The sequence below is a fragment of the Scatophagus argus genome, chromosome 9, assembly GCF_020382885.2.
Source record: "Scatophagus argus isolate fScaArg1 chromosome 9, fScaArg1.pri, whole genome shotgun sequence".
NCBI classification, from domain to species: domain Eukaryota; kingdom Metazoa; phylum Chordata; class Actinopteri; family Scatophagidae; genus Scatophagus; species Scatophagus argus.
In genome coordinates, this window is record NC_058501.1 from 24,796,021 (window position 1) to 24,809,104 (window position 13,084).

General features: G+C 45.3%; 1 protein-coding gene across 8 annotated transcripts in view; it reads right to left on the reverse strand.

The window, feature by feature from the left end:
- The window catches only part of mef2d (myocyte enhancer factor 2d), a 79,912-nt gene that overhangs the window by 48,869 nt on the left and 17,959 nt on the right, over positions 1-13,084 (reverse strand). The window contains exon 1 of one of the 8 annotated variants that reach the window (XM_046400821.1): positions 6,897-7,156. The exons of the other annotated variants lie outside the window; for them this stretch is intronic. The gene's annotated coding sequence lies outside the window, so the exon portion shown is untranslated. Of the gene's footprint in view, positions 1-6,896; positions 7,157-13,084 lie in introns of those variants that run through there. 8 annotated transcript variants of the gene reach the window in all.

The window sequence follows — 13,084 nt, forward strand, 5'->3', positions numbered from 1 at the left end:
AATATACAGCCGACCAAGATTAGAACCCTGAGGAACGCCTAAGAACACTCGGGCTGTTTATTTCACACGGGGCCAAAGCTGGACTCGGTGAATGGGGACATAAAAGCCCACACTGGACTGAAGAACTTCAAAGCTCTTGAGGAAACTGCACAAACATTTAAAGTACAGTCGCCAAATCCACTATACTCCCGCAGTCTATAAGTAGAAATGCTAGAATATTACAGCTGTCAAGACCTGATGAAAATTTAATCGTCCCTGTGGATAAACTGGGTGACTCGTTCTTGATAAAGCGGCTTAAATGTGAAATACATAAGGAAGTCTGCAGAGAGAAACTGCATTTTACTGACCTAATCAGACCTGATTATCAACCAGGCCAATAATAAAATGGAGTATCAATCAGGTTCAATTGTTTTGTTGTGTTTGGTTGCCTGGACAAAAAAATCTGGCATGTGCTAATTTTAGAAAGATTATTTAGAACTGCATAAAACAAGCAAAAACAGAACATGGGCAACAAAACTTTACTGAGTATTAGAAATTATATTGGTTTCACTGTATGAATGTGTCCACTAAGCTCCAGAGAAGGCACATCAGGTCACAGCCTCAGGGCAGGCTGCAACTAAGATTAGTCCTTAAAAGAACAGTTAGAAAACGTTGCGTCGCATCATTATCCCTGACATCTGTTGCTGCGGCCGGTAAGCATTTCAAAGCTTCAACCTTCTATTTCAACGATGTGGGTGGAAAGCCACAAGCTGCACTGGCAATATTATGATTTTGACATTTATTCGTGAAAATAAAGTTGACACAAGAATGGTCAGGAACAACACGCTGGGTTTCTGCAGAGCTGCAGCTCCAGCTTCCCACAACAACCACAAGACTTCTATCGCTGGACAACAAGAAGCTTCCCTCAGGCAATCAGAGGTCAAGTGACTTTCTAAGGGGCACGCCACCCAGATTTCTCCCAGCCAGTCAAGGTTTGTGAACCGGTGACCTTCCTCCTGACAACCTGCCTTGCTGTCCTCTAGGCTAACGTTGCCCTGAATATTACTGATACATCACCACCAATGTTTCTGCCACAGGCTGAGTGTGTCAAAGCGTGCAGGGAGGAAGTGCAGGGCTGCGACTGAGTCATGACACGGAAAACAACAACGAGATGCAGCAGGAGACTGGTGTGTTTGGGTTTGACGTGATTTGAGTCTGCACTGTGTTCTGCTGGCTTTCACAAGGAGAGATGTGATGTAATCAGATGACAATCAGGCTGTGTGTGTGTGTGTGTGTGTGTGTGTGTGTGTGTACGCTAAGGCCTCTCTGATACAGTACAATATTTAGGTCAGAAAAAAGTGATAATCAGAGAAGAACAAACTCTGAAATACACCAAAATTAAAACTATATTTTCAACGTTTATTTATTCAGAGAAAATACTGCTGGATTACTTTGATACTGGTGACTTAACTTAAAATCTTGGTGATTCTCAGGCACATTCTGGTGAGTCTCTAGTCTATCGTCGATCATGTGTTCAGATTTGACCAAATTGTGGTCTCACACTCTCTCGTCTCAGGGAGAAAGTCGGTCATCGGGCTGAAATCACATTCAGACGTTTGATCAGTTTGCCCACATGACACTACACTGACGCACCAATATGTTGGTCAGCACTGAACATGTTATCCGTTCATGTGTGTCTTCCTGCATGACCATCCTTCACTGCCCTGGCGTGCTAAGTGGCAGCGAGGCAGCCTGGAGCACAGAGATAACAGTCGGTGCTGAGGGGCTCGTAGTTAAGAGGGGGGCTGATGGTGGTGGAGATGCTTCTCGGCTGCTGGAGTCCTGCCAGAGGACTGCTGAGAAATCCATCACTGTCCCCACTCAGCACCAACATCTGCCGAGGCTGAACGCAGCCAGCTCCACTGCAGACCCTCACTGCAACGTTCACACCAGCCCAAGCTGTGATTACTACAACCTGGACTGATCCGGTCCTGTGTGGCTTAATGGACAGGGTTTGGGGGCAAAAGCATGGTACTCCAAGGTGTGCTGGATCAAAGTGTCCAACAGGAGGGTTTGACTCCATCATATCTTAACAAATCATGTTAACTGCTGATGAAATGTCTGGAAAAATGCTCATATCAGTTGGCAGGCCTCGCTGGCAAAATGCCACAGGAGTCACCTCTCAGGATGAGCAGAGGACTTCAGGGCTTCAGGTTTCAGGGAAAGGGCGACTGACCTGCACGTAGCTGCTAGAGTCATGACCTCCATCAAAATGACTGATCTGTCCCTCAGTCTGAAGTCTGGGCGGATCAATATTTCACCAATACTCATTTATATCACTCATTCAAACCAACCTGAAGTGATGGACGAAACATGAGATGACAAATGATGCCATCAGACGCTCCATTCAAGTGGGAATCACATGAAATGAAATCAGCAGGTGTCTGACGTGGTGGCCTGCTGAACGGCTACACACTGAGGCTTCTCTGAGCAAACACAGCAGAGCTGGAGAAGACGGGAACCAGTGATCAACATACGCTCCCACAAGACAAGTAGTTGGTTATTCTGATTACACAACCATTTTTAAAAAATAAAAACCCAAAAAACTCAAGAATTCATTGGTTCCAGTCTCCAGGCTCATAACGATTTTGTTGATTAAACAACTAATGAAGAAAATAATCTACCAGTTAACCACTAATAAAAATAATTGTTGGTTGTAGCCATGGCACACTCCACATACATTTATTTGCTCCTTAAATGTGACACGACTCCCTACGACTGGATTTCAGGGACCTCAAACTTTATCAGAGTGCATTCCTGGTGGACAAGCTGCAGTTATCTGCTCTTAGACTTCCATACCTGCACAATTTCCCTACGAGAGCACATCAGGGTGAGAATGTAACTTTTAGAGAACAAAAAGAAAGCAAGACTGCATCCACTTTATTGACTACATCACTTCATTTTATTGACTCAACATTTTGATGTCACAGAGATCTTCGTCAGGCTTTGAGATCAAAATGTTGCCTCAATAAAATTTCTGGGAGTTTTTAGTGCAGTGTGCAGATTTTTGTTTGACTTTGGCCACCGTTACCGTGGGTATCGCTATCAAATTCCAGATACTCTGGGTATTCCTCAAGGGTCTGTGTCATCATGAAGGCATTAATGCCAAGGTTCACACGCAGCTCGCCAGCACTGGGACACACTATAAGCATGAATCAGGTATTAGAGAGGAGGGGGGCTCACGTCTCATTGGAGCACAGGAGGGTTGGGGGAGTTGGCGTCTAACTGGGCCGCTGTATTCCCTCATCTGACCCAGCGAGGCTCGGTTTGCGGCCCAACCTTGAGGGTGTTCTGCCAGCACCAGCTGTGAGATATTTACAGCCTGTTGCCGCATGTTCCCGGGCAACCATTGGACACGATTCCTGCCACGTTCAGGATCCAGTCGCCCAGCATGCATCGTATATCAACAAAAACCCTATGGCAGATTTTGTGGTAGAAGCTTCAGCAGGTGGGGGGGCACTGTGACAAATGGTGGAGGAGGGGAAGGAGATGGAGGAAGAAGCTACTGGCCTTATATCTGAAGCCTGGCTAGTGAATGTGAATGTGCCTGTGAGTGTACGCTGCCAACCCCGGCAGTGGAATATGATCCCCCCTTAACCAATCACGGGTGAGTCTGTGGAGAGGTGGGGGAGAGATGCAGTGCAAGGGCAGCACTTCTGAGGTGGTGGTGCTTTGGGGGATGGGACGGGAGGGGCAGCGAAGAGATCTGCGCCTCTCGGCTCGTGAATCACGCCCACGTTGCCGGGCCGATGTCAATACCGCAGTCTCCCCGAGCACGTACACACACTCTCAAACACATACATAAAAACAAAGAAAAACACACCCACACAGGGCGCCCTAACTGTCACTGAGCTACTGTTTGCATTCATAGCCTCTGGCATGAATACAGCAAAAGTGGCCCAATAATACCCCGAACGCACCTGTGCACGTGAGCACACAGAGACACACAAAGGTAACTTTTATCCAGCAGCTCAGAAAGCATGCGGCACAGAGAGGACTTGGCAGGGCACACCACACCTTTAGTGTGGCTTGTTGTTGACTCTCATCACTGCTTCACCTGAGTGGACTATGTGGTTTGACCTGTCAGGTTACAGAGGCACACCCAGAGGCTGAAAGGTGTGAGATGATTGGATGATCCACTGATTTTTCTGTTAACAAATTATCATCTCACCAAAGCAGTTTACCTGCCAAGGGTTTGAGATATAAAGAGGAGCAACCCCCACTGAAAAATGAAAAAAAAAAAAAAGATATTGTAATATAAGTAAGCTTAGGAGAAATAGGTCAAATGAGCTCATTAGGGCTGTAACCACTATCTGCTGATCTATAATGGATTTGGTTTTGAATAATCATTCATCGTATAATACGTCAAAAGTCTTCCGAGTAGCCACTGAGTCCTCTTCATCACAGCAACTGATGATCACTGCTGCTTCAGATCGATCTGTCGCTGACCATGCCCCATTAATCAGCTCTTTTGTTTATAAATGAAACCATAGTGAAATAGTGAAAATGCTCATCACGACTTCCCACAGGCCAAGATGACATCCTTAACACACCAAAAAGACCTGGAACCGCTTAATGTTTGGTAGTTTCACTTGACAAATGACTTAAACGATTATCAGGGTGGTTCATGAACAAGTTTATGTTGATCAACTAAACTTTTCAGCACCAGAATTCAAAGTGGACACTAAATGTCTTCCATTAAACAGTCAATGTGCGGCATTTCTATAGAAAAGAACCACAAATCCCAGAATCCTGTGGGGTTCAGGCTGATCTTTTGTTAATACTCATGTACGCCTGTTGGTACCTGAGGGTGGGCTTGTGTTTTGCCAGGCCACAAGAGCAGCAACAGCTGCTTGTCCTGCCTCAGAGCTGCAACTGATGACCAAGATTAGCTTTCTGACCAATGAAATTAGGTTTAACACATTAGTTTTCTCCAAGTACAATCCCACTGTGATGTCTTCAAACATGCTTGTTCCAGCCTGAACTGTCAGGATTTGATGCTTTTCTTTGTCATATGACAGCAAATGAAGAGTCTTTGGGTTTTTCACTGTTGGTTGGACAAAAGACGTCAGTTTGGGCTTTGGGAAACTCATTAGAAAATCATTAGATAGGGAGCTTTCTAAGACTGTTCACAGGTTTCCACCCTCCTCCGTCACACTTTTTCCCACCGTCTTAAATCTTCTGTGGAGCAACAACGACCAACGGTATGTGACACAGAAAAATGCCCTCTAGACAAAACACTGATGACATCAATGCGACACTTAAGGACGGAGGGCGTGCACGAGTGTTAGCCCTCACCAGTCAAACACGTTCTCCATCGAGGAGGCCTCAGATGGTGAGTCGAGCCAGTTCAAGACAGCAGACGGGCACTTAAACATAGCTGTTTATCACAAGCACTATCAGGCGAGTGGGAGGAGGAATTCTGCAGTTTCAGGCACCATACAGTTACACCTGCCTATTTAAAGCCTTCACCACAAACTGTTCTGTGAGATTTGTCCATCATTAACTCTAAAATGTGCCTCAAGTATGCTGAAGGCATTTCAAAAACAATAAACACTCAGCAGAAGCTGGCACACACACACACACACAGCTGCTGCTTTGAGAAGTGAACTGCAGTCATTTCAACAGATCAACTATCCCTGAAGAAAACAATTCTTTCGCAGGGACGCAGAATAAACCGACTCTGTCATGGCTGTTTATACGTGTGGTCATCTCGAAGCACGAGCTCTGTCGGCTCAGAGAGGCATCTTTCAATTTGGCCGCAGGAGAACGAGCCAGCAGCGGCTTTGTTGTCAAGATACCCTTCATAACAAGTATCGAACAGCTGCTTGGAGCCCCGCGAGTCCACGCGCTCCTCTTCAGAAAGGTTAAAACAAGACAGGCAACACGGCAAGTCAATAAACTTGTAGAAACAGACGCCTATAACAGTATTATAAACATGCCTCAGGAAAACCCATTTTGTCATCATCTCTGAATTAAATGCTGGTGTCCAGAGAGCAACCAACCATCTCTCACATGTCTGCAGTTCGGCTCTGAGGACGCAGAGGCAGACAGAACATTGTTATGTGTAAGAAAATGAAGGCTATCTAATAAAATACCTCCAGGCTACTGAACACGGATAAACAACTTCCTGCTGTATGACTGGCTTGGCTTTGAAAAAACAAAGACACAAGCAAGACAAACAACAAGGCCAAAGAAGCCATTAATGCATACCTTCAAAGCATTATTATACTTGTGTGTAACTTTGAAATACACGCCGTGGTTGAAAGAGGTGTCAAGGGCAAGAGGATCATGAAGCTCACTCGACACATTAATGGCTGCGTAAGCCTTGAATTCAAGAAAGAAAAAGAACAGGTGTGATGTTATGGGCTGCACGACAACTCAAGCTATCACCCGTAAATCTTCACAACTAAGCTCGCCCCCCTCCCGCTCTCGGTGCCCTCTCAGCAGATTTCGGGGCTGAGGAAAGTGTCAGCTCGGCGGCTGATGATGAAGAACAGGCCACACAGCAGGTCACCATGCACCCCTCGCTATCTACCTCGTAAAGTCCTCAGAGGCGCCAGCAGTGCACCCCGCCGAAGGCTTCCTGGACTGATTAGGAGCTCAGAATGTTTCTGAGATCGTCTCTTGTGCTTCAGCTTAGTTGAAAAATGTTAGTTTTAGCCGGAGGAGAAGTGATGTGAGCACTTAAAAACAGCCATCCAAAATGACATTTTCTCTTGAAGTAATTATGGTTTTAACTGAAGCGGCGTTCACATCAATTGAAACCAATTACATCGGAGAAAACACACACACACACACACACACACACACACACACACACTTAGAGCTGCAATGTCTCAATTAGTCACTCTTACCGTCAAAGATTAAAGATGCCAAGAGGCAGTATGGAAATGCTCTGACACACAGAGAGAGAGAGAAAAAAGAAACAGCCCGTAATCTGGATCGAGGCCAGTTAATTTTAAAAGAGCTCCAAGTACGAGATAGTCCAAGTCAAAGACCTCAGAGGGGATACAGTCCTGAAGAGAAACAGGGTCCAACTCAGAGCAGCATATGTGCCATCATCCACTGCTCAAGTGACAACTGCTGGTGGAACGCCTCACTCTGGACGCCCCAAACTACCCTTCTCACTGGACACCCCCAGCCCCCACCGTGCTGTCAGTGCACTCATCTGCCCCCCCTCCACCCAGAAACCCCTCCCAGGTCACCCTTTGCCCTAATATGCCTTCAGCAACTGCCACCAATTCATCAGTGTCTGTGTTGGCAACTGAGCGTGCTTCATGTTCGGCTCTTTAAAAGGAACTTTTGGCACGATTCAGCCCATTTAAACCAAATCAGGTTCACTTTAGGACTGCAGTTAACAAATACTGCCATCATCCATTAATCTGACAGTTTCAACAATAAATCAATACATCATATAGTCTACAACGTCAACACCAGTACCCTCAACTGGTCCTGATACCAACACCTGAGTACACCATTTGACACCTTGTTTTTCGACTTCATTCGATTTCACCACAGACTTTATGGGTTGTAGCTGCTGCAGTAGTGGACCAATCTTACATCACATTGAAAGAACGCTTGCTGTGATTGGCTGCAAGCAAAACCATACAAATAGTAATTTTTTTCAGGACCTGGTAAAAAAAAAGGGTGACATCTTTGAATTCCTTGTCTTGTCTGCGTACAAAAATAAGAACTACTACTGTGTGTCAGGCAAGACAATTTGAAGACACCACAATGGGCATTTTTCACGTTTTTTAATAACTGAATATTTGATCAGTCATCTATTGTCAGAGAAATCATGAGTTGTAGCCCTACTCTGATGGATTACACAGTGATTACTTATATTCAGACTGTAAGGATTTGAAACCAAAATCTGTTTGGTATGAAAAATCCAGCCTAAAACCTGAAACCGTGTGGCATTAACTTGCACGACACGACTTTGTGTGTGTGTGTGTGTGTGTGTGTGAGGGAGTCACTAGCTGCCTAGCTGAGTGTGTCAGGTCCTCGTTTCACACTGATCTGTCCCTCGTGCTCATGTGTGTATACATCCTCCATTTGGATCATGAGCTGCTGGCAGTGGGACGGCAGCTGTCTACATACCTTTTGTTCCACTATACCCTTGAAGCCCACCATCCTCACCCCCTGCAATCTACACACACACTCGCATGCTCAGCTGTCGGAGAGTTCAACACACCGGTAACGTCTCGTGCCACTCAGCCCAGGCCCTCCACACTCGATTCTAAAATGACTCCTCTGCTGTCAAACTTCACCGGCTGCACCGCCACATCTTCACTCCCTGTTAGCTGTGACGGAGGCCGCCGCTGACGGCTGTGATCTGACGCTACGTCCAAAGCTGTGGAAATCAAATCCTCACAGATCCGAACTTGCTGCGATACAGTTATATGGCCACGGAGAGGACTGTAAAAGGAGAGATTGGCTGTCTGTGAACGGTTGTGACAGTGGCTCTGCTTCCCAAGGAACGAATCTCAGCCTCTGCCCTTTCCTGACCTTGAAATCTCCGAGGGGGCCCGGAGGGTGTGGGAAATGAGAGGCCAGGAGTCTGCTAAACAGTTGTGTCATTGAGTTTCCACACAACACAGCTAATGTATGTATGGATGCAGGCACGTCTGTGCCCGGAGCCCAACGGGTTAAACCAGGGGCCAAAATTCCACAGGCTCATTTCGTCCTGAAGCAGTAACTTATATGGATAAATCTGAGAACTCCCCTCATCTATCAGGAGCAGGAAATCAGCCCACCGATGGGAAAAATATACACCACCGCTAAACACAACAATCCCACTGTCACAGCACTGAGGACACACTGCTTCCACAACAAACACCAGTGCTCGGCTGGTGCTTTATCTCGCTGCCCCTTTTCCAGGTTTTTCCCCTGCTTGCCATCCACATTTGTCGTCCATGTGCATGGCTGCCAGGGGGCCCTCCCTGGTGTTGGCCTGAAGCCCGAAATGGGGATCTATGAGCCTACGTCCGCTCTTCCTGAGACGAACGCGAGCGCTGGCCAAACCCGCGTGGTGCTGGTTACATGCGGTGGGGATCCGGCACTGAGGAGAGGTGGGGGAGGCACAAACGCTGAGAGAAGAGGATATCTGTTCTCTCTCCTTTAACTGAGCAGTGAGAGGAAGCAGCTTCTTTTGCCCACAGGCAAGTGTATTTATGTTGAAAGGAGACACAAAATCGTATAAGCTGCAGCTCTGGCAGCGATAAACATCATCCATGTAGGTGCAAATACTTAGCAACAGTTGAAGAAAAGGCACAAAAAAAGATTTGTTTTTGTGTTTTTGCTCCATGTGAAAGGTGAGGTGCCAGCACAAAGAAAAACTCCAGAGCTGTTGTTGAAGACAAGCTTATTTGGTACTTTGTCTTTGTACCAAATGACTAATAGGTTTGTGAATAAACATGATATGTTTTCAAGGGTTTGACAGTGAATACCCTGATTATGCAAATCTGCCTCCCTCCTGAGGATGGGCTAAATTAAAAAAATGACAAAGCTTTTCCCTGGTGTGGCTCTGCTCTGAGCTTTTCTCTGGTTTGTGACCTACATTATTGAGAAATTCTCCACATTTTTGTCACACTCCTGACAAATCTCACAGCATAATAGAGCTCACAAGGAGAAAACACAGGTCCACACACTGTGGTTTAAAGCTGCCTGCAGCAGTGATGCAATGAATGTTTTACCTGCACTTTATGTTGAGGCTGATTTCAAACTGTTCAAAAACCATTCAGCCCTCTGTGATAAGCTTCTTCACTGGATCAAACCAATTCAAAGTCCATTTTTCACCCTTCCCTTTCACTTGCACCACACAAAAATGACATTATGATCCAATTTCAGCACTTTGTGTTTCCTGCAGTGGATCAAACACCACCTACTCTAACGCCATGAAAAATGATTACACCTGAATGAAATACAACATGTCAGAGGTGTAGCTTCACACAGAAAAGACCAAATATTTAAGGAGCGTTTGGGCCATCGTTTCAGTTATTTTTCAAGCAAAATGTCAATCAGTTGCTGGTTCCACCTTCTTCAACGAGGGGATTTACGGCTTTTCTTTCTCATTTGTGACAGTAAATTAAGAGTCTGCACTTTAGACTGTTGGTTGGACAAACGAAGCAATCTAAAAATGATTTATCATGATTAATCGGCACATTAATCGATAACGAAAAGAATCGTTAGTCCTACAGTTCAGTCGTAAGAAAAGCACATACACCACTAAGTCACTATGGTTTTTCTACCGTTCACAGAATACATGGAAATACTCTTTGTTAAGTAAGACTTGTTTAAACTAACAATGATCTGATGTAACATGACCTGATTAAAAACACTACCCAAAATGCCCTTGTGTTACGCTTTATGCAGCAGTACTGGCCCGTGTTGTGCATCAATCCAATCCAGAGAAGTTTGGTATCTCCCGGCCCGAGGAGCTGTCACAGCTAAAGGTTAAAGGTCACGAGCAGCAAGACGAGCTCTAACAGACGCAGCAACCTGTTCCCTTCAACTGTCCGCCTCGCTCAGCTGCCACCACAAACCCCCCCTGAAGCAGCGCCAGGCCTTCTGCTTGTCCAGGCCGCCACCGCTCACTCGCGCACAGGAACATTTTCATGGATTACTAACGTCGAGGTGCACTCCTTTACAGCTTTACTCGCTTCAGCTGTGCTACCATACCTCTACTTCAAGACTGAAGGTTGTCTGAAGGTGAAGCGTGTAAGCTCTCACTGATGTTATATGAAAGACATCTGCCTCTCACAGTAAACTGTTTAACCGTTAAGTGAAGCAGTAAGCTTTTTCTGTCTCCCTGTCAAGAGACGTGAGGGAAACAAGACCTTGCTGTGTTACTCCTAATTAATGTTTTGTGCTTGTTGCTCCACTGTATTTTAATCTAACATGTAAATTAAAGCCATAAATCACTCAACACCTGTGACTCCCACGCCAGCAGTGCCGACTGGAGAGCGAAGTTTTAGCTTACGCCCGGAAAAATATGAGCAGACGTCTGGAATTAAAAGACTCGTCGACGTTAATTTCAAAGACCAAGAGGTTTTTATGGAGGGAAACAAGTGAAATCTCTTTTAGATTATCATTCTTGGTTGAAGGGCTTTTGGAAAAATCGTTCCATGGCCAAAATTGACTCTTACTTCTCTGGATATAAACAGCCTCTGCAAGCTTGTTCGAGCTAAATACTAGCAGAGCATAAAGGTCAGGTTTCTGCTCAGGCGCTCCCATGTTGTCATGAAGGCCGTGAAATGGACAAATGTTTCTGGTGTTACAATCCTGTTGTGTTACTGGTCAGTACTGGTCTGCCTGGACTTACACCCTGATCAGATAGATCCAGTCTGTCGGTGCCCGATCTGTACCGGCGGCCTGATTCGCTCTGCACATGTGCAAATTCGGTCCTTACAGTCAGAGAAGGTTACAGCGTCTTTACAAAATTAGTTGTGGAGCGATAAACTCACGACAAAAAAATCTAAATTAAAAAATAAACTCTAAAACAGAGCATTACACTGTGATTCAAAAGAAATGATTATTGATGTTATTTTTATATGTCTCCCAGCACACATCACACACAGGGGGCCACTTTTCCACCTTCTAATAGTACAACATTTGTGGTAACCCTCTCTGACTGACAGGACCGCTTTCGCACACGTGCAGAGCACATCGGGCAGCTGGTACAGACCTTTAAATCGCCGCCGATCGTCTTCCTGCATGGCGGGCCAGCTGCATTCATTAAAGATGGTGTCAGAAAAACGATGCTGAGCGTGGAGGAGATCGATGCAGCTGTGAGCAAACCCCCACCACGGTCTGCAAACCAAAAGAAACCAACCGACATGAAGACCACGTCAGGCCGAACGGCCGGCAGTTCAGTCTGGTGGACAGAGTTTAAACTTTGTCCGACATTAAAGTCCCTTCGAAATATGACTCGGATGTGATGGAGTCCTCGAGGTATGATGAGGGGAGAATGAGTTATCCTGCAAGACTTTTGTTCTGTGAGATGAAAGCTCTGTAGAAAATATCCTGAAAGTAAGAAAAAGTCTGGGTCCATGTCAGCTACGTATCACAGCCAAAAGGGAGAGCTGTTTGCAGACTGTCACGCATTTTCAAAGTACGTTTGTTAGGTTCATCTTACAAATCTGAGCGTCAGAAGATCACTTCAGGGTAGGACAGAGAAAACATTTCTATTTCTATATATTCACTTTTCTCTCTGTTTGTGGCATTTATCTTGTGAAACCGAGTGTATTTTCACTTCTCCATCCTTCTTTTTGGAGCCATTTTGCTGCCAAAAGTGACAACTTTGGGTTTTAGATTGTCGGTCGGATTAAAGAATTAAAGAAGCCACGTAGGAAAGGCTATGGGAAATTAACACACACATTTCATATATTTATTTGACAAAACGATTGTCGAGCTTAGCCATCAGGGAATGAAAATAATCGCTAGCTGCAGCTCTGCTGTAAAATAACCTAAAGAAGGTGAAAATTAACAGATAATGAATGGTGCCGTGACGGCAGAGGTCAGGGCTAAACAGCTGAAAACAGGAAAGCCGCATCAAAGAGTCCCGAACTGAATCACAGTCCACTGAACTTGTTGACAAAAGCGGTGCCACAAACCAAATGTGGAACTATTTTTCTCATCAAATCTGCAAAAGTTGGCTGCGAAGACGTCCAGCTGTTGTTTTTTCCTCCAGACTTTTTGCGTACCAATGGAAACGTTTCCACAGAAAACTGTCAAGCACTGAAAGTTGGCCCTGAACACAGCACTTGGTCTTGTTTTCTTAATCTTTGATCAGATATTTCCTGATTTAAATTTTATCTTTTGTAGCAAAAACCAGGAACAGACAAATTTGAGAAGTTCAGCTTTTTTGTTGGGATAAAAGCTCAAATTCCAACATTGCTCTTGAGATCTTTGAAGTTCAGTCTTTTTTTTATCATTTTTGTTTTTAACGAAGTCTTCAAGACCAAGTAGGCTGACGCAGGCTGCCCGAGCAGGAAAGCAACAAGGCGAGAGCAGACCGTCATGGCGCTCGAAGCGGGCATGA